This window comes from Zingiber officinale, chromosome 3B (genome assembly GCF_018446385.1).
Source record: "Zingiber officinale cultivar Zhangliang chromosome 3B, Zo_v1.1, whole genome shotgun sequence".
NCBI lineage: Eukaryota > Viridiplantae > Streptophyta > Magnoliopsida > Zingiberales > Zingiberaceae > Zingiber > Zingiber officinale.
Window position 1 is genome coordinate 67,358,380 of NC_055991.1, and position 23,176 is coordinate 67,381,555.

Consider the following 23,176-nt stretch of genomic DNA (forward strand, 5'->3'; position numbering starts at 1 on the left):
AATAACCAAACAAATGCCTTTATTAATATACAAGAATATGATATACATGAGTCCATACAATCATCAAATGATTGGCTCTAGGGCTCTAACTAACAATCTCCCACTAGCACTAGTGCCAATCAGTATAGGCTCTAAGGCCTAAAGACCTAGTGTGACCATCATGCTTCCTCTGTGCCAAAGCCTTGGTCAAGGGATCTGCGATGTTAGCCTCTGTAGGTACTCTGCAAATCTTCACATCTTCTCTATCGATAATCTCTCGAATGAGATGGAAGCGCCGTAGTATGTGCTTGGTCCGCTGGTGTGAGCGAGGTTCCTTCGCCTGTGCTATAGCTCCATTGTTGTCACAATAGAGCTCAACTGGGCGATGCTAGGAACCACCCCAAGTTCGATGATGAACTTGCGGATCAGCCTCCTTTGCCTCGATGCGAAATATACTCGGCTTGTAGAATCGCTATTGTAACTGCTTGAACTCTTCCGGTGTGACACCACCATTAATGCAAAATACGAACCACGACTGCGATCGGTAATCATCCTGATCGGGGAAGTCGGCATCACTGTAACCCTTTACAGCTAGCTCATCACTACCTCCATATATCAAGAAATATTCTTTAGTCCTTCTCAAGTACTTAAGAATATTCTTGACCGCTATCCAGTGACTTTCACCTGGATCTGACTGGTATCTGCTCGTCATGATCAAAGCATACGAGACATCAGGTCGAGTACATAGCATGGCGTACATGATCGATCCTATGGCTGAGGCATAAGGGATCTGATCCATGCGGTCTCTCTCCTCTCTAGAAGAGGGACCTTGAGTCTTCGAAAGACTCACGCCATGTGACATCGGCAGAAATCCCTTCTTGGAGTTCTGCATGGCAAACCGAAGGAGTACCTTGTCAATATATGTACTCTGACTTAGGCCAAGCAATCTCTTAGATCTATCTCTATAGATCTGTATCCCTAGAATGCGGGATGCCTCACCTAAGTCCTTCATTGAGAAGCAACTCCCTAGCCAGGTCTTGACAGACTGAAGCATAGGGATGTCCTTCCAATGAGTAGTATGTCATCCACATATAATATGAGGAAGACAACTATGTCCCCTACAACCTTCTTGTAGACACAAGGCTCATCTTCGTTCTTGATGAAACCAAACTGTTTGATCGCATCATCGAATCGAAGATTCCAGCTCCGAGAAGCTTGCTTTAGTCCATAAATGGACCTATGCAGCTTGCATACTCTGCTAGTATGTTGTGGATCTACAAAACCCTCAGGTTGTGTCATGTACACATCCTCGAGTAGGTTTCCATTCAGAAACGCGGTTTTGACATCCATCTGCCATATCTCATAGTCATGGTAGGCTGCAATAGCAAGCATGATCCGAATGGACTTAAACATCGCCACTGGAGAAAAGGTTTCATCATAGTCAATACCATGAATCTGCTTGAAACCTTTAGCTACCAAGCGACCCTTATAGATAAGTCCATCCATGTCAGTCTTTCTCTTAAAGACCCACTTGCACCCAATGGGTTTTACCCCTTCAGGTGGATCAACCAAAGTCCATACTTGGTTGGTGTACATGGATTCCATCTCGGATCTCATGGCCTCTAGCCATTTCTCGGAATCTGGTCTCATCACAGCTTCTTGATAGGTGGTAGGCTCATCCTCTATGAGCACAATGTCATCATGGTCAGACAAGAGAAATGAGTATCTCTCAGGCTGACGACGTACCCTATCAGACCTGCGAAGAGGTATGTCTACTTGAACTGGTTGTTGTTCCTCAACTCCTTGTGGAACAACATCATCCACAACACTTTGTGGTTCCAGTTCAATTTCCATCGAGGCATCAGTGCTATTGTTCGCATCTTGAACTTCTTCAAGATTGAACGTGCTCCCACTAGTCTTTCTAGAAACAAAGTCCCTTTCTAGAAAGACCCCAGTCTTTGCCACAACTACCTTGTGCTGACTGAGAATGTAGAAGTAATATCCCTTAGTTTCCTTGGGATATCCGATGAAATAGCACTTGTTGGATTTGGGTCCTAACTTGTCTGAGACTTGACGTCGAACGTAAGCCTCACAACCCCAAATCCTCATGAAAGACACCTGGGCATCTCTCCCAGTCCATATCCTATATGGTGTCTTTATCACGGCCTTTGATGGAACTCGGTTGAGTATGAAAGCTGCCGTGTCTAGAGCATATCCCCATAGATATGTCAGAAGATCTGTGTGACTCATCATAGATCGTACCATATCTAATAAGGTACGATTCCTCCTTTCGGATACACCATTCCACTGTTGTGTTCCAGGAGGAGTGAGTTGAGATAAAATCCCACACTCAGCTAAGTAGTCACGAAACTCATGGCTTAAGTATTCACCACCTCGATCTGATCGAAGTACCTTAATACTCTTGCCAAGCTGGTTCTGTACTTCATTCTTGAATTCTTTGAACTTTTCAAAGGATTCAGATTTATGTGTCATCAGGTACATATTACCGTATCTACTGAAGTCATCAGTAAATGTGATGAAGTATCTATAACCGCCTTTAGCAGCGACATTGAAAGGGCCACATACATCACTATGTATGAGTCCTAACAAATCAGTCGCTCTCTCGTCGTGCCCACTAAAGGGAGTCTTGGTCATCTTGCCTCGTAGGCATGACTCGCATATCTCATATGATTCAAAATCAAATGAGTCCAGCAAACCATCCTTATGGAGCTGGGATAAGCGCTTGTCATTTATATGACCTAAGCGACAGTGCCAGAGGTAAGTTTGGTTCAAGTCATTCGACTTGATCCTCTTGGTATTTATATTATAGACAGGGCTCTCTAGGTCTAGAATGTAGAGTCCGTTTATCAGAGGTGCACTACAATAGAACATATCGTTTAAAAAGATGGAACAACATTTGTTCTTTATTATAAACGAGTATCCTCTCTTGTCCAAACAAGAAACTGATATTATGTTCTTTGTCAAGGCAGGCACATAACAACAATCGTCTAATTCTAGTACTAGCCCAGAGGGCAGAGATAGATGATAAGTTCCTACAGCAATAGCAGCAACTCGTGCTCCATTGCCTACTCGTAGGTCTATCTCACCCTTCGTCAATGCCCTGCTATTTCTCAGCGCTTGTACATTAGTACAAATGTGCGAAGCACATCCGGTATCTAATACCCACGATGAAGAAATAGAGAGGTTGACTTCTATAACATGTATACCTGAAGTAGAAATCTTATTTCTCTTCTTCTTAAGATCTTCCAGGTATTCTTTGGAGTTCCTCTTCCAGTGCCTTGCTTGTCCTTGATATAGGTGACAAAGATGTTCAACCATATCGTAAGCGCTCATAAACTCATGTTGCTTCTGAAGCTCAAAGTTCATGGTTGCGAGCATAAGACAAGACACATCTAATGCGTCATCTCGATGCTTCTTGTAAGCATCTCGGTCTGCTCGCGTGGCAGCCTCCGAAATAGGCTGCTCCAGAACGTACAGTTTACGTTCTTGGGTGAGAACTATTCTCAGATTCCTGTACCAGTCCAGGAAATTTGCTCCATTGAGCTTGTCCTTCTTAAGGACAGATCGCAGAGAGAAAATGTTCGTATTTGACATCATGGTTATCTACAACAGAAAAATTTGCAGAAATAAATATCATATTCTTTTAAAATCATTTAATTAGGCCTTTAATTAAATGATGCTCCCACTGAATTCTATAATTCTTGTGGGACAAGATCCACATCATACTAACCCTTGAGTTAGCTTTGGCTAATACGCCCAAGGCTTAGTATGATCGGTAGGTAACGATTACCAATTACATCTCTATGCAACTCTTGTTTATAGAATCAATATCCGCATTTATATTAAAACTCGAGTTAGCTTTGGCTAATACGCCCGAGAGTTAATATAGATGTGATTTTGACCTATCTTTTTCAACCGTTGGAATAATGCCTATAGTTGACTCGATCCAACCGAGTAACTAGGAATACTCAATCTAATTGAGTTTGTATTCACCCATGCGTTGATAGGCGGGACCAAGATTGTCCCTCCGTACCCTACCAAGATAATATGTATTGCTCTGCTTTGGCAGATTCAACAATACATGTGATCGAGGTAGTGATAGGTATCACGGCACGGTTAGGCATTTAGAGTTGGTTCGATCTAGATCTAATCTAATCGAGAAGGATGCATCTTGTTCACGACTTAGATCTAATCTAATCGCAAGGGTGCATCATGTGCACGACTTAGATCTAATCTAATCATTAAGGCACTAATTAATTAATTAACTATTAAACATGCATCAGATACATAATAATTAATTAATTAATATATTTGTGATTTAGTCATGGCCCTACTACGATCTTCTCAAGCCAATGAGAAGATCGAATGGTCAACCTAGGGTCAACAGCTTCTCCAAGCGCCTCCCTTTGACCACCTTGTGTTGCTCGTGCCCGCCTCGGAACTCCGTCTCGTGTGGACCCTCCACCGCTCCAATTTGTACATTACAATTTGAAACTCGAGTTACATTCGAGTCTAAATCTAATTTACAACAAGAAAATATGAGAAGGCACGACACGCAGGTCGCGAATATAATACAACATAACGGCACGCAGGCCGTATTATGAATTACAACACAACCAATCATATTGGGCTTTGGGCCATGACTATCACAAATTAATATATATATAATTCAAAATTATATATTTTCATAATTTTCTATAATTTTAAAATTAATTTTTACAATTTTACGAATAAAATTTCCCGGCGGTCCCGTTTAGCGGTTTCGGGCGCAATCGCGGAACGGATCCCCTTGCGGGGTCCAGGGGCATCGCCCCTACCCGCGATCTAACCATCGCGAGGGTTCCTTTGCGATCCAACAGCGCCTAAACCCGCTGTCCCAAAATGATTTGGGTCGAGACATTGCCGTTTCGGAAAAATCTTCCCGGCGGGTTCGTTTTTAGCGATTTCGAGTGCAATCGCGGAGCAAATCCCCTTGCGGGGTTAGGGGCAGTACCCCTACCCATGATCTAACCATCGTGAGTTGCTCCTTTGCGATCTAATGGCACCCAAGCTCGCTGTCCCAAAAGGATTTGGGGCAAAACGAAGCCGGTTTTGAAAGATCTTTCCGGTAGCCGAAGCCTACAAGTGCCGAGACACTTGTGCTTCGCTTCTACGAAAAAATTACCCATAAAATCATAAAAAACTAATTTTTACAGAAAATCACAGAAGGTTTTATTTTTCATAAAAATAAAAATAAACTCGTACAAGCCTTGCACGTGGCTCTGATACCACTTGTAGGATCGAAAAGAATTTAGATATCTCCACAATGACATGATATTGTCCACTTTGGGCCTAAGCCCTCATGGTTTTGCTCTTGGGCTCTACCCAAAAGGCCTCATTCCAATGGAGATATATTTTCTCTTATAAACCCATGATCTTTCCCTTGTGTTTGCAATATGGGACTATGTTTGCAACCTTACAACCCCAACACCTACTACCCAAGGACATTATTATACTTATTCAATTGGCACTGAACTGAAATAAATATAATAACCCACTTTATCTTTTATTAATAATGATATATGATACAAAATGATCCCTTTACAATCAACTCATAATTGATACTAGGGCTAATACTAACACTTATGGTATATCTCTGAGTATTGTATTAAATGGAGATCCACGATTTCAAATCATGGTTCTAACTGAGGTTACAACAGAATTTGGGTTCGGAGCTTCGCTTTAGTATAAATTTTGACCCTCAGACAAATGGATAGTTTGAGCATCCTATATAGATGTTGGAGTATCTATTGGTAGTGGATTATGGATTTTAGAGGTAGTTGATTTATCCACAGTTGTCTAGGTAGCAATGTGGGAGTAGCAAAAGTAGGGCGAGCTCATAATCCATAGAGTCATCACTATTCACTGGGATGGGTGGTTTATGAGTATGTTGCTCGGTTGTTACCCTTGGATAATGATCCCTGAGTTGACCAGTAAATTTGGAGATCAAATTTTTATTAGTGGGGGAGAATGTAAGATACGACAAAATTAAATAATAAGTGTTATTGGAGAAATAACCTTATTAGAATTTTAGGGGATCTTTAGAAATTTTTCAGGATTTAAACGGAGTTCGTATTATTTATTTAGAGGGGATGAGCCGGTGGGGCTAATTGGAGGCCTGTTGGGGATACCCAAATTAAGTGGGAGTTGATTAAGAAGTGAACTTTGTGTTTAATTAAGCTAACCCTAAGTACTTAATCAATTTCCCAATTCCCTCTTCTCATTTTTCTCCCGATCTTTTGCCTCCTCCCGATTTCTTCCCCTACGTATCGAGTTTCTTCCTTAACGCCGATGCCACAAGGGAGTTCATCGTGCCGACGCCATTCAAGCATCGCCGGCTGAGCCTCCCTCCTCCCTCTCCCTCTCGAGGCGTGGAGTATTTCCCCTCTCTCGCGATTGAATCCACCGTTGATCGTCGAATCCTAGCGGAGCAACAACGATTTTGTCATGGAGGTTCATCACTTATTCCTTTCCACCAGATCTCGATTCTTTGTCTTCATCGGCATGGATCTGTTAGAATGTATACTAAAAGCCTAGCTTTTGGTATAAAACATTTATCTAGAAATAAGAATCACATTAGTCAAATGTCTAAATTTATGATAAATGTAGTTGTTCAATTAATTTATATTGTAGATAACATGGTGTGTGGTGTCACACACAGAAGATCATGTTATCAGTACCTTATAAATTATAAACAGTAGCTCACGACCATGATGGAAAGGAACAAACCATTGGAAGGTCGTAGTGTAATTAGGTGTTAGTTTATCTTAACTATATAATTACACTAGTACACTAAGAGTGTATTGAGTAGGACTATTAGAGGTCGTTTCTTTTATACTGACTTTATAAAGGAACAAAGACCTCAGTTATTATGGAAGTGTGTGCTCTTAATCCTAATATAATAACAAGCACATATATTTCATATTTATTTCTTTAATTTATCAATGGGTGAGATTTAGTTCGATGAATCAATAAGCCCGATAAGTTGGGAAATGATATCACTTATAGTGTGTGTTGTTGATTATAGAAGGAAACTGTGTCCTAGTAATCTAGGTTGAGAATGTCCCAAAGAGAAGCTCATAAGGATTGTCATATTAAACCCTGCAGGTGGACTTAGTCTAACATGACGATGAAGTTGAGTGGTACTACTCTTGGAGCTAGATATTAATTAAGTGAGTTGTCAGTAACTTACTTAATTAGTGGACATTTGTTATCTTAAACACAGGGAGACTAACACACTCATGATAAGAAGGAGCCCAAAATGTAATTTGGGATTGGTGCGGTAGTTCAATAATAGTTCTCTAGTGGAATGAATTATTATTGATAAAATTAAGTTGTGTGTTCGGGGTGAGCACGGGAAGCTTAATTTTATCGGGAGACCAAAACCAATTCCTCCTCTCGGTCTCTATCGTAGCCTCTAGTATATAGAGATTTATACCCACCGCATACCCACCTTCTTACCCATCCAATTGGGCCGGCCAAGCTAGCTTGGAACCCAAGCTAGGACCGGCCAAGACCAAGTGGATGAGCCATGTAGGTGGCCGGCCACTAGAATATTAAAAAGGATTTTTTCTTATGTGGATATTATGATTTTAAAAGAGAGTTTAAAAATTAAAAATTTCCTTTTATAGCATTCTACAAAAGATTAAGAGAAGAGATTAATCTCTTTCCTTATTTGTAGTTTAAAAGGATAGTTTTAATTTTGGTAAAAATTTTCCTTATTTGTAAATCATCTACATGTTTAAAAGAGAGTTTAAAATTTGAAATCTTTCCTTATTTGTTGATTAAAGGAGGATTTTAAATTTTAAGAAAACTTTCCTTTTTAACCATGTTCATGATTTAAAAGAGAGTTTAAAATTAAATATTCTCTTTTATAAGTTTCTACAAAAGATTAAGAAAAGATTTGATATCTTTCCTTATTTGTAGATTAAAAGAGATTTTAATTTATAGAGATAACTTTCTTTTTATCCACATGTTTAAAAGAAAGATTTTAATTTATTAAATTTCCTTTTTATAAACCAATCATGAAGGGAAAAATTATTGGACAAATTTTTATAAATTTTGGAAGTAAATAAGGAAGTTTTAATTTTTGTTTAAAATTTTATTTGCTTGGAGAATTTATGTGGTGGCCGACCATTACAAATTGAAAAGAAAAATTGTTTTTAATTAAATAAATTTTCCTTTTCAATGGCAAAAGAATTAAGGAAGTTTTTATTAAATTTTCCTTATTTGCCAAGACCAAGGATTATAAAAGAGGGGTAGAGGAGGCTTCAAGGCTAAGGACTCTATTCTATTTTTCTCCCTCTTTTCCTTGGTGTGGTGGCCGGCCCTTCCCTTTCTCTTCTCTCCTCTTGTTGTGGCCGAAATCTATCATCTCTTGGAGCTTGGAGGATGTGGCCGGATCAAGGAAGGAGAAGAAGGAGAGAAAGCATGCATCCCTTGGAGCTTGGTTGGTGGAAAATTCTTCATCCTTTGGAAGTTCTTGTGCTTGGCCGAAACTTGAAGGAAGAAGGAAGAAGGTGCCTAGGTGGTTCTCATCTCGGAAGATCGTTGCCCACACAACGTCCGAGGTTAGAAGAGGAATACGGTAGAAGATCAAGAGGTCTTTCTAAAAGGTATAACTAGTAATTTTTCTTTCCGCATCATACTAGTTATTTTTGGAAATAATACTAAATACAAGAGGCATACGATTCTAGTGTTTTGAATTTGTTTTCGATATAGTGTTCTTTTTTTTTCTTTTCCTTGTGATTTGATTGTTCTTTTCGGTTGACCTAAAGTTATTTTAGGAAATTAAATATTAGCTTTCCTTAAAAGGTTTTGTCTAGTCGGTGGTGGTTGCTCCCATATCCAAGAAGGCCATGTGCCTCGCCACGTCAGTATTGGGAACCAATTTTAGAAATTAATATTTAATGGAATTAATAACTTAGGTGATTTGGATCAAACGTGTTAAGTTCCGTAGGAGATCCAAGTCAAAACCTAAAAGAACAAATAGATTAAGTTTTGGATCAAATGTGTTAAGTTCCGCAGGCGATCCAAAATTTAATTTAAAAGAACACATGGTAGCTAGGAAAAGGTTCAGACCTTTGTACAAAATTTTTGTACAGTGGAACCTCTAGGTTTTCCGAGTAGCAACCAACAATTGGTATCAGAGTCAGGGTTTTGCCTCTGTGTATTTGGTATTAGTTTAATTATGCACATGTCATACATAATTTAGGCAGGATAATAGTAGGATGTGTTAACTTTGTGGATGCAGGATCCAACTATTATGGCTTATAGTTATTATGTGTGTGATTGGACCCTTGGACATGTCAAGGCATTTTATTGTGTGTGTATGATTGTATTATAAAATACAGCAGGAGCTGTATTTAGTTTTATTAGGATTTTATTTTTTGATCTAGTTACATGTACATTCCTTTTATGGAATATAGGATCGATGGATGTAAATTTTATTTTATGTTCGATCTAGTTTACATGTACATTCCTTCGAGAAATATAGGATCGGAAAATGTAAAATTCTATTTATGTCGCGGATCGAATCTTGTAAGGCGTGGAATCTTTTGAGGATCAGAGGCGCAGCGGAACAAGGAGCAAGATGGATGCGACTACTAGACCCGGGGGCGGTGGTGAAAGATGGCAGCTGTCACGCCCCAGGTAGTCCCTGTCCGAAGAAATTTCGGCAGCATCTCCCCTGTACGGCGGATAATATGAATCTCAGTATACATATATCTATACCTCGGCCACACTCGGCCGGAACAATACACACAAATAGTAAACAATCCACGCAGTTATATTCAACATTTCTACACAGATATAATATGAACAATCCACGCAGTTATATAACGAAAAGATGATATAGAAATCAACGAAGATATACGTACACATCCTACTCCACTACAACGAAGAAACGAAATCCACGAAGTAATGAAATATTCGCAGCGGAAAACAAAGTAGCAAACCCGAATGTTCGATAAAAAGTCCACAATACAAACCCACATCACAAGTATACGTATAAAAGCGAATACAGAAAAAACAATATCTAGAAATCCTCGCGGCAAAGGGGCTAGCGACTGGAATATCTCCCGACGGCCTCAACCTGAAAAATAGTAACAACGGGGTGAGTTCAAAGAACTCAGCAGGTAAACCAATAAACATGTACAACAATATATATCCACCAGTAAATCCCTAAGGTACAGTCTCCTAAACCATAGGATCAATAGTACAGTTCTCTAACCATACAACCTACAGTACAGTTTCCTAACAGTACAACCTACGGTACAGTCTCCTAACAGCATAGCAGATATGCATAGCTGAAATAAACTGTAATAACCAGCAATAGGCATAAAGTACAGTCTATAGCAAGAAAAATAAGAAAATGCATAACTGAAATAAACTGTACTCACCTGCGAGGCTTGGGCAAATGACTGTGGACATACACAGACAAAGATAGTCAGAGCAAATAAGCATGTATCCTGTATACATGTCAATCATATGCAGTCACCAAAATGCATCAATCATAACGAATGCAATCCGTGCATATGATGCAATATGACATGGTCACCCCTGTCAACCAGTCAGCCATCTCACACACAATGGTGAGACCGAGTGGGTAGGGTTGTGACACCGTGCACTCTGCCATCACTGCCCCTGAAGAGTGACCGAGTGGACGGGATGCTGTCGGAGTACACCTATCCTCCTACCTCAAACATAGTGAGGATTAAACAATGCTCTCAACTCCCGGTACGCGATGACGGGGAGGGATCCCTGTCTGGTACCACGCTGCAGTCACACTACCCATGAGCGGACCAGCGGAGCACTACAGAGCTACTGCCATAAACAACCTACTGTACTGTGCCACTATCCATGCAGTGAAACACGTTGTGTGCAGGCCTATGTAGTCGGCCGACGAGCTCAACAATAATGGAGTCGTCAATCGCCCAGCATGCAATCATGCGATATGGTGCATGCGGCTACAATATGACATACCTGAACATAGCCTCCTCCATATATGTGTGTGCCCAAAAGGTAAACGCATATATATAACCATGATATAAACAGCATAAATCCAAAGACATCACATATAACAAGGATGTAAGTATCATGAATCGAAGAGCATGTATCACACATGTAAAGCAACTAATCCAGTAGAGTAGAGCACTATAGATATGCATCTCTATGAACATATATACACATGGCAAGAGATAAAATATCCAATCCTGAAGTAACGCAACTAGCAGATGAAGCATGTGATAGGTATCAACTAGCTAAGACCAAGAGAAAGAATAATCTACTATCTACCACTAGTAAGTATATATAAGCTACACATATCATAAGACATTATCAAAAGATAAGTCAAAGGGTACCCGCCTCAAATAGCAAGTAGTATCACGCCAAATCCAACGTCGAGACGTCTGTCTCGAATCAGAGTCCTGTGTCAAACAATATATATATTTTATTTAGCTAAATCCAAATGAATAACTAAATAAAATCTCTAAAACTAAATTAGGGCAAAACCCTAATCAGCACAACCTCAATCTACATATTTAAACCTAACGGTCAATTAGGGTTAGTTACCTACTCCCTAATCACCAATAAGATTAGAAATCTAACGGTTGATTAGGATTAATAACCTTAACCCTAATCATTCCATTAGATTAATCTAAACAATTAATTCTAATCACAATCACTAATCATGGATTAATCCAATGTATTCCTAATCCAATACATGAATCTAGTTGATCAACACATGAAACAATTACTCCTTACCTTGATTCTCAACTGTTGGAAGGAGGTCCTGTTGAACAAAGGTGAGTTGCTTGATCAAGAACACCACAGAGCACAGTGAGAAGAATTTTCCTTGCTGGATCAGAGGAATCACATCTAGCCCTGCCGGAATTCTTCCCCACTTCAACTGATACCTCAATCACAGCAAGAAGGAGACGTCCAAGCACTGATCCAGGAATTACAGCAAGTAATTAGATCCGACCTCTCTCCCTCCTAGTTCAAGACCGAAAGAAAACCACCAGAACCTAGATCAGAGCCTCACCTCAATGGATTCAATCGGATCACAAAGGAGAAAGCAATGATTGGCCACAAGGACAATCCATAGGAATCCGATGCTTCTCCTAGCCCAGAACTGGAAGACGATCACGAATCCAACAAGGAAGATCAACACCGAAATAGAGCCCTAACCTCCAAGATCGGCAACAACCAGAGAGAGAAAAGAAGGAATTAGTCGCTCACCTTCGAAACCCTAATTGCCCCCTTCACACCGGCGATCTAGTTGGAGCCAAATCGGTCCAGTGGCATCGAATACACCCAATCCCCTCCAAGATCTGGTGAACGGCAGTGGAAGAAGGTGCAAAGCCGCCAACGATCCGCTCCCCTGGTGGCGCCGGTGTCGGAAAAGAGACCGCCGAGCAGAGAGGAGAGGCGATCGACCACAATATCTGCCGAAGCAGAACCCCTCAACCAGATCCGGCTTGTCTTCCTCGGCACCGTCGAGCTCCGGTGACTCCACTGGTTTTCCGTCGAGCTCCGGTGACGAGTCTCCTCTGGCCTCGGCGTCGATTGATCCGCGAGAGAGGGAACAGAGAAGGAAGTGAGGGGAGATCGGGATCGCATCGGGGCAGAGAGGGGAGGAGAGGAAATAGAATCGGGTTCGGCGTTTTGGGGGAGAAGGAATAAAAGAAAAGGAATATATAATTAAAACATTTCCTCACTTAAACGGGTATCCCAAACAGGCTTTATCCGAATCCGAAATTGATCCCCTCAAAACTCGTCGTACGAGCTCCGAAAAATTCCCAGAAAATTTCTAAAAATTCCGGAAAAAATTCTATAAGGCAATTTATCAAATAACCTTATTATTTAAATTTTCGAGATCTCACATCCTCCCCTACTAATAAAAATTTGGTCCCCAAATTTCGCTATAACTAGCAGCAAACACTAAAATATAACCAAATAGTATAAATCTTGAAAGAAACTCTAACCCTCATACCTCATGTAAAAGATGAGGGTATCGAGCTCGGATCGTATCCTCCGCCTCCCAAGTAGCCTCCTCGTCAGAATGATACTGCCATCCGACTTTAACTAGTCGGACCGTCTTGTTCCGCAACTGACGCTCTCTATGATCCAGAAGTCGTACAGGAACCTCCTCGTAAGTGACGTCAGGCTGAATAGGAACTGATATATCTGACAGAACATGTGCTGGGTCGGATACTTATCTCCTCAGCATAGATACATGGAATACATCGTGAATGCCAGCTAGAGATGGTGGTAGCGCCAGCGGTAAGCTACTGCTCCAATTCTCTCCAAGATCCGGAACGACCCAATATAACGTGGAGCTAACTTACCTCGAGACCAAATCTCTTCACCCCTTTCGTGGGTGAAACTCTCAAAAATACATGATCACCAATAGAGAACTCCAGGGGTCTCCGTCGTCGATCAGCATAACTCTTCTGACGGTCCTGAGCCTCAGACATCCTCCGTCTGATAGTGCGAACTAACTCTGCATCCTGCTGAGCTCTCTGAGGTCCTACCAACTGGGCCTCCCCAACCTCTTCCCAGAGGATGGGTGTCCGACAAGGCCTACCATACAACGCCTCAAACGGTGCCATCTGGATAGCCGAATGATAGCTGTTGTTGTAGGCGAACTCCACTAATGGCAGGTGGTCCTCCCAACTGCCTCCGAAATCCATAACGCAAGACCTCAGCAAGTCCTCCAAAGCCTTAATGGTCCGCTCACTGTCCATCTGTCTACGGATGGAATGCCGTACTGAAACGGAGCTGTGTGCCCATGGCCTGCTGCAGACTCTGCCAGAATCGGGACGTGAACCGTGGGTCTCTATCTGATATGATGCTCAAAGGAACACCATGTAATCTAATAATCTCACGACAGTATAACTCTACTAATCGATCCAGAGAATCAGTCTTCCGGATTGCTAAAAAATGTGCGGATTTGGTTAATCGATCAACGATTACCCAAATCGCATCATGGCCTCGTCGAGTCCTAGGCAGTCCTACCACAAAATCCATAGTAATATGCTCCCACTTCCACTCTGGAATAGGGATCCTCTGAAGTAACCCAGCAGGTCTCTGGTGCTCCGCCTTCACCTGCTGACAGATGAGACATCTAGCCACAAACTCCGCGATGTCCTTCTTCATACCGTTCCACCAATAGGAACGCCTCAAATCTTGATACATACGAGTCCCACCTGGGTGGATAGCAAATCTAGAATGATGAGCCTCCTGAAGTAACTCCTCCATGACCGGGTGAGACTGAGGTACACACAATCTGCCTCAGAAATAAACAATACCCTCGTCATCTCGTGTAAACTCGGTCTGCTGTCCGGAAGCTATCTGGCTGCTAATGAACTGTAAATGCTGATCTCCGGCCTGGGCCTCTCGAATCCTCATCCTGATCGACGACTGAGCAACCATGGTAACAAGAATACCCTGCTCTGTCCGTCCCTGCTCCTCGAGGCCCAACTCGGAGAATCCCTGAATCAAGTCCGTGACTAAAACTCGGTGACAAGCTAAAGTCCCTCTGGACTTCCTGCAAAGTGCATCAGCAACCACATTAGCTTTACCCGGATGGTAGCTAATAGTACAATCATAATCATTCAGGAACTCCATCCATCTCCTCTGTCGGAGATTGAGTTCCTTCTGGGTGAAAATATATTTGAGACTCTTATGATCAGTAAGAATCTCAAAAGTAATACCATAAAGATGATGTCGCCAAATCTTCAAAGCAAAGATAATAGCAGCTAGCTCTAAATCATGTACTGGGTAGTTCTTCTCATGCTCCTTCAACAGACGAGAAGCATAGGAGACTACCCTACCGTGCTGCATCAAAACAGCGCCCAAGCCCTGAAAAGATGCGTCTGTGTAAAGTACAAATCCGTCATCACCAGAAGGTAAAACCAAGACTGGTGCTGATACTAATCTCCGCTTCAGCTCCTGGAAGCTGGACTCACAAGCCTCTGACCACGTGAATTTCACGCCCTTCCGGGTCAGACGTGTCAACGACATAGCAATGCTGGAGAAACCCTCAACAAATCGTCGGTAATATCCAGCTAAGCCCAAGAAACTACGAATCTCCTGGACTGACTTCGGCTGCTCCCAGCTGGTGATAGCCTCGATCTTCTGAGGATCTACTGAAATACCTCGGCTAGACACCACATGTCCTAGAAAACCAACTGAGGATAGCCAAAATGCAAATTTACTGAACTTCGCATACAGATGATGTCGTCGAAGAGTCTCCAAGACTATGCGAAGGTGCTGCGCATGTTCCTCCTCGGAACGTGAATAGATCAATATGTCATCGATAAACACAATCACAAACTGATCTAAATACTCTAAAAAGATACGGTTCATCAAATCCATAAATACTGCGGGAGCATTGGTAAGCCCAAATGACATTACCAAAAACTCATAATGTCCGTATCTGGTGCGAAATGCTGTCTTCTGAATATCAGAATCTCTAACTCTCAGCTGATGATATCCAGACCGCAGATCTATCTTAGAATACACTGATGTATCTCTGAGCTGATCAAGTAAATCCTCAATCCGTGGCAAGGGGTACTTATTTCTGATAGTCACTGCATTCAGCTGCCTATAATCGATGCACAACCTCAGAGTACCATCCTTCTTCTTGACGAATAGTACCGGAGAACCCTAAGACGGAATACCGTGGGGTTCTCCATAAGGACACCGGAATGCTCCTGCCCGTGCATGCCATATGCAGTTGCTGCAGGAGGAGCTGTCCTCTGCTGACGATGCGAAGATTGGGCTTTCGGCCCGCCTCGCTGAGTCCCGGGCTGACCTCCCGGAATAGAAATCCCGGAAGCTACATGCTGAGCCTTCAGCGAACAGTCTCGGCTCAAGTGTCCAGGCAGTTTGCAATAATAGCAGACTGACTGTCCCAGGGTGCATACAAAGGTGATGTGATTTCAGGATCCGCATCGGATATAGTGAGGATCACCGGCGGACTATTTCCGGTTCTGCTGGGCAGACCGAGAAGGTCCAGATGAAGATCGTCCTGACTTCTGGGGTCGGCCAGATGACCCAGAAGTACTTTGACCCGTCTGAATGTGACTGCTCTGCTGCTGCCCAGTAATCTGTGGCTGCTGGATCTATCCGGAAGTCCGATCAGTCTGCTTCCTCTTCTTGTCTGCATTCACTCTCCGATGAGAAGACTCAATCATGAGAGCTCTATCCAGTGTCTCGGTGTATGATGCTATACCAAGACCGACAACCTTCACCTGAAGATGCCCGTCGAGTCCCTGGACCAATTAAAGCATACGAGATTTATCCTTGACAACCAACTCAGGACAAAATCTGGCCAACCGATTAAATTCAGCATTATACTCCATCACTGAGCGGTTATTCTGCCGCAGACTAAGAAAATCCTACCGAAGAGTCATCTGATATGCTCGGGGAAAATACTGACTCTCGAATGCCTCCCTAAATCTCGTCTAGGTAATATGATGCTCGCCTATAATCGAGCGCTGCGTGTCCCACCAGATCTCTACCTCATCTCGTACCTCAAGTACGCAGTAGTAAGCACGACTGGAGGGGGTGCTAGGTATACTGAAGGTGATACCACTAGTGGTACAGTCGAGGTATGTACCTCTGAAGTCGGAACCGTCGGGGTCTTATAATCCGACGTGCCTATAATATCCTGACGAGTCTATCCCTGACGGCCAGGCTCGACCCTAGCAGATCTCTGTGGAGACTCTGTCTCCGGAGAATCTATCGCCCTCTTACGGGGTCTGCCACGTCTCGGTGCCGGTATACACGTACGTGTCATATCTGTAAACAAAATGTTACCCAGATATCACTACAGGTATCAAAACTATAAAGTTACCTAATTTACCTTAATTGCCGTCTGGAGATATCCTGTCGCTGCTTAGCCCCCAAATAGAACCAATAGAACCTCGTCAAAATACCTCAGAATTCTGAATCGAAAAAATCGACAGAAATCCGCAAATCCGAACATATCCAGATAAGCACGCAAAACTCGTAAGAACCAGTATCAGAACTGCTCTGATACCAAATAAATTGTCACGCCCCAGGTAGTCCCTGTCCGAAGAAATTTCGGCAGCGGACAATATGAATCTCAGTATACATATATCTATACCTCGGCCACACTCGGCCGGAACAATACACACAAATAGTAAACAATCCACGCAGTTATATTCAACATTTCTACACAGATATAATATGAACAATCCACGCAGTTATATAACGAAAAGATGATATAGAAATCAACGAAGATATACGTACACATCCTACTCCACTACAACGAAGAAACGAAATCCACGAAGTAATGAAATATTCGCAGCGGAAAACAAAGTAGCAAACCCGAATGTTCGATAAAAAGTCCACAATACAAACCCACATCACAAGTATACGTATAAAAGCGAATACAGAAAAAACAATATCTAGAAATCCTCGCGAAAGGGGCTAGCGATCGAAATATCTCCTGACGGCCTCAACCTGAAAAATAGTAACAACGGGGTGAGTTCAAGAACTCAGCAGGTAAACCAATAGACATGTACAGCAATATATATCCACCAGTAAAACCTAAGGTACAGTCTCCTAAACCATAGGATCAATAGTACAGTTCTCTAACCATATAACCTACGGTATAGTTTCCTAACAGTATAACAGATATGCATAGCTGAAATAAACTGTAATAACCAGCAATAGGCATAAAGTACAGTCTATAGCAAGAAAAATAAGAAAATGCATAACTGAAATAAACTGTACTCACCTGCGAGGCTTGGGCAAATGACTGTGGACATACACAGACAAAGATAGTCAAAGCAAATAAGCATGTATCCTGTATGCATGTCAATCATATGCAGTCACCAAAATGCATCAATCATAACGAATGCAATCCGTGCATATGATGCAATATGACATGGTCACCCCTGTCAACCAGTCAGCCATCTCACACACAATGGTGAGACCGAGTGGGTAGGGCTGTGACACCGTGCACTCTGCCATCACTGCCCCTGAAGAGTGACCGAGTGGACGGGATGCTGTCGGAGTACACCTATCCTCCTACCTCAAACATAGTGAGGGAGCGCAATGCTCTCATCTCCCGGTACGCGATGACGGGGAGGGATCCATGTCTGCTACCACGCTGCAGTCACACAACCCATGAGCGGACCAGCGGAGCACTACAGAGCTACTTCCATACACACCCTACTGTGCTGTGCCACTACCCATGCAGTGAAACACGTTGTGTGCAGGCCTATGTAGCCGGCCGACGAGCTCAACAATAATGGAGTCGTCAATCGCCCAGCATGCAATCATGCGATATGGTGCATGCGGCTACAATATGACATACCTGAACATAGCCTCCTCCATATATGTGTGTGCCCAAAAGGTAAACGCATATATATAACCATGATATAAAATGCATAAATCCAAAGACATCACATATAACAAGGATGTAAGTATCATGAATCGAAGAGCATGTATCACACATGTAAAGCAACTAATCCAGTAGAGTAGAGCACTATAGATATGCATCTCTATGAACATATATACACATGGCAAGAGATAAAATATCCAATCCTGAAGTAACGCAACTAGCAGATGAAGCATGTGATAGGTATCAACTAGCTAAGACCAAGAGAAAGAATAATCTACTATCTACCACTAGTAAGTATATATAAGCTACACATATTATAAGACATTATCAAAAGATAAGTCAAAGGGTACCCGCCTCAAATAGCAAGTAGTATCACGCCAAATCCAACGTCGAGACGTCTGTCTCGAATCAGAGTCCTGTGTCAAACAATATATATATTTTATTTAGCTAAATCCAAATGAATAACTAAATAAAATCTCTAAAACTAAATTAGGGCAAAACCCTAATCAGCACAACCTCAATCTACATATTTAAACCGAACGGTCAATTAGGGTTAGTTACCTACTCCCTAATCACCAATTAGATTAGAAATCTAACGGTTGATTAGGATTAATAACCTTAACCCTAATCATTCCATTAGATTAATCTAAACAATTAATTCTAATCACAATCACTAATCATGGATTAATCCAATGTATTCCTAATCCAATACATGAATCTAGTTGATCAACACATGAAACAATTACTCCTTACCTTGATTCTCAACTGTTGGAAGGAGGTCCTGTTGAACAAAGGTGAGTTGCTTGATCAAGAACACCACAGAGCACAGTGAGAAGAATTTTCCTTGCTGGATCAGAGGAATCACATCTAGCCCTGCCGGAATTCTTCCCCACTTCAACTGATACCTCAATCACAGCAAGAAGGAGACGTCCAAGCACTGATCAAGGAATTACAGCAAGTAATTAGATCCGACCTCTCTCCCTCCTAGTTCAAGACCGAAAGAAAACTACCAGAACCTAGATCAGAGCCTCACCTCAATGGATTCAATCGGATCACAAAGGAGAAAGCAATGATCGGCCACAAGGACAATCCATAGGAATCCGATGCTTCTCCTAGCCCAGAACTGGAAGACGATCACGAATCCAACAAGGAAGATCAACACCGAAATAGAGCCCTAACCTCCAAGATCGGCAACAACCAGAGAGAGAAAAGAAGGAATTAGTCGCTCACCTTCGAAACCCTAATTGCCCCCTTCACACCGGCGATCTAGTTGGAGCCAAATAGGTCCAGTGGCATCGAATACACCCAATCCCCTCCATGATCTGGTGAACGGCAGTGGAAGGAGGTGCACAGCCGCCAACGATCCGCTCCCCTGGTGGCGCCGGTGTCGGAAAAGAGACCGCCGAGCAGAGAGGAGAGGCGATCGACCACAATATCTGCCGAAGCAGAACCCCTCAACCAGATCCGGCTTGTCTTCCTCGGCACCGTCGAGCTCCGGTGACTCCACTGGTTTTCCGTCAAGCTCCGGTGACGAGTCTCCTCTGGCCTCGGCGTCGATTGATCCGCGAGAGAGGGAACAGAGAAGGAAGTGAGGGGAGATCGGGATCGCGTCGGGGCAGAGAGGGGAGGAGAGGAAATAGAGTCGGGTTCGGCGTTTTGGGGGAGAAGGAATAAAAGAAAAGGAATATATAATTAAAACATTTCCTCACTTAAACGGGTATCCCAAACAGGCTTTATCCGAATCCGAAATTGATCCCCTCAAAACTCGTCGTACGAGCTCCGAAAAATTCCCAGAAAATTTCTAAAAATTCCGGAAAAAATTCTATAAGGCAATTTATCAAATAACCTTATTATTTAAATTTTCGAGATCTCACATCCTCCCCTACTAATAAAAATTTGGTCCCCAAATTTCGCTATAACTAGCAGCAAACACTAAAATATAACCAAATAGTATAAATGCTGAAAGAAACTCTAACCCTCATACCTCATGTAAAAAGATGAGGGTATCGAGCTCGGATCGTATCCTCCGCCTCCCAAGTAGCCTCCTCGTCAGAATGATACTGCCATCCGACTTTAACTAGTCGGACCGTCTTGTTCCGCAACTGACGCTCTCTATGATCCAGAAGTCGTACAGGAACCTCCTCGTAAGTGACGTCAGGCTGAATAGGAACTGATATATCTGACAGAACATGTGCTGGGTCGGATACTTATCTCCTCAGCATAGATACATGGAATACATCGTGAATGCCTGCTAGAGATGGTGGTAGCGCCAGGCGGTAAGCTACTGCTCCAATTCTCTCCAAGATCTGGAACGACCCAATATAACGTGGAGCTAACTTACCTCGAAGACCAAATCTCTTCACCCCTTTCGTGGGTGAAACTCTCAAAAATACATGATCACCAATAGAGAACTCCAGGGGTCTCCGTCGCCGATCAGCATAACTCTTCTGACGGTCCTGAGCCTCTGACATCCTCCGTCTGATAGTGCGAACTAACTCTGCATCCTGCTGAGCTCTCTGAGGTCCTACCAACTGGGCCTCCCCAACCTCTTCCCAGAGGATGGGTGTCCGACAAGGCCTACCACACAACGCCTCAAACGGTGCCATCTGGATAGCCGAATGATAGCTGTTGTTGTAGGCGAACTCCACTAATGGCAGGTGGTCCTCCCAACTGCCTCCGAAATCCATAACGCAAGACCTCAGCAAGTCCTCCAAAGCCTTAATGGTCCGCTCTGACTGTCCATCTGTCTACGGATGGAATGCCGTACTGAAACGGAGCTGTGTGCCCATGGCCTGCTGCAGACTCTGCCAGAATCGGGACGTGAACCGTGGGTCTCTATCTGATATGATGCTAAAAGGAACACCATGTAATCTAATAATCTCACGACAGTATAACTCTGCTAATCGATCCAGATAATCAGTCTTCCGGATAGCTAAAAAGTGTGCGGATTTGGTTAATCGATCAACGATTACCCAAATCGCATCATGGCCTCGTCGAGTCCTAGGCAGTCCTACCACAAAATCCATAGTAATATGCTCCCACTTCCACTCTGGAATAGGGATCCTCTGAAGTAACCCAGAAGGTCTCTGGTGCTCAGCCTTCACCTGCTGACAGATAAGACATCTAGCAACAAACTCCACGATGTCCTTCTTCATACCGTTCCACCAATAGGAACGCCTCAAATCCCGATACATACGGGTCCCACCTGGGTGGATAGCAAATCTAGAACGATGGGCCTCCTGAAGTAACTCCTCCATGACCGGGTGAGACTGAGGTACACATAATCTACCTCAGAAATAAACAATACCCTCGTCATCTCGTGTAAACTCGGTCTGCTGTCCGGAAGCTATCTGGTTGCTAAGGAACTGTAAATGTTGATCTCCGGCCTGGGCCTCTCGAATCCTCATCCTGATCGACGACTGAGCAACCATGGTAACCAGAATACCCTGCTATGTCCGTCCCTGCTCCTCGAGGCCCAACTCGGAGAATCCCTTAATCAAGTCCGTGACTAAAACTCGGTGACAAGCTAAAGTCCCTCTGGACTTCCTGCAAAGTGCATCAGCAACCACATTAGCTTTACCCGGATGGTAGCTAATAGTACAATCATAATCCTTCAGGAACTCCATCCATCTCCTCTGTCGGAGATTGAGTTCCTTCTGGGTGAAAATATATTTGAGACTCTTATGATCAGTAAGAATCTCAAAAGTAATACCATAAAGATGATGTCGCCAAATCTTCAAAGCAAAGATAATGGCAGCTAGCTCTAAATCATGTACTGGGTAGTTCTTCTCATGCTCCTTCAACTGACGAGAAGCATAGGAGACTACCCTACCGTGCTGCATCAAAACAGCGCCCAAGTCCTGAAAAGATGCGTCTGTGTAAAGTACAAATTCGTCATCACCAGAAGGTAAAACCAAGACTGGTGCTGATACTAATCTCCGCTTCAGCTCCTGGAAGCTGGACTCACAAGCCTCTGACCACGTGAATTTCATGCCCTTCCGGGTCAGACGTGTCAACGACATAGCAATGCTGGAGAAACCCTCAACGAATCGTCGGTAATATCCAGCTTAGCCCAAGAAACTACGAATCTCCTGGACTGACTTCGGCTGCTCCCAGCTGGTGATAGCCTCGATCTTCTGGGGATCTACTGAAATACCTCGGCTAGACACCACATGTCCTAGAAAACCAACTGAGGATAGCCAAAATGCACATTTGCTGAACTTCGCATACAGATGATGTCGTCGAAGAGTCTCCAAGACTATGCGAAGGTGCTGCGCATGTTCCTCCTCGGAACGTGAATAGATCAATATGCCATCGATAAATACAATCACAAACTGATCTAAATACTCCAAAAAGATACGCAGCGGAACAAGGAGCAAGATGGATGCGACTACTAGACCCGGTGGCGGTGGTGAAAGATGGCAGCAGCTAGGGTTGGCGACAACTGGAGGACAGCAATAGACAAAAGCCATAATAGTTGAAAATTAGTTTTTCTATTTATTGCTTTTTATGCTGTGTTGTGTGTGCTTGTTAGTATGCATGCTAAGTAGGCTAGCATTGTCAAAATTCCTCACTTTAAATAACTAAGTGGGAGAGGGATTTATTTTTAAATAAATTCCACGGTCTCCATTACTGGTTTATAAGTGATGCAACAAGCTTACGCGTTGGCTCTGAGTGCCTTCCTCCATATCGGATGAGCTTGTTTGCGGATCACTAGCTTAAACTTCCATTTTGAATGACTATAGGAAGTTAATT

At 42.9% G+C, this 23,176-nt stretch overlaps 1 long non-coding RNA gene across 1 annotated transcript; it reads right to left on the bottom strand.

Moving 5' to 3' along the window:
• Positions 1 to 11,935: 11,935 nt before the first annotated feature.
• LOC121968341 lies at positions 11,936 to 12,372 on the bottom strand. The gene is made up of 3 exons (XR_006108077.1): positions 12,280 to 12,372; positions 12,083 to 12,172; positions 11,936 to 11,986 (listed from the first exon to the last, which is right to left on the bottom strand). It is a non-coding gene; the product is annotated as an uncharacterized LOC121968341 (long non-coding RNA).
• Between the last annotated feature and the right edge of the window lie 10,804 nt (positions 12,373 to 23,176).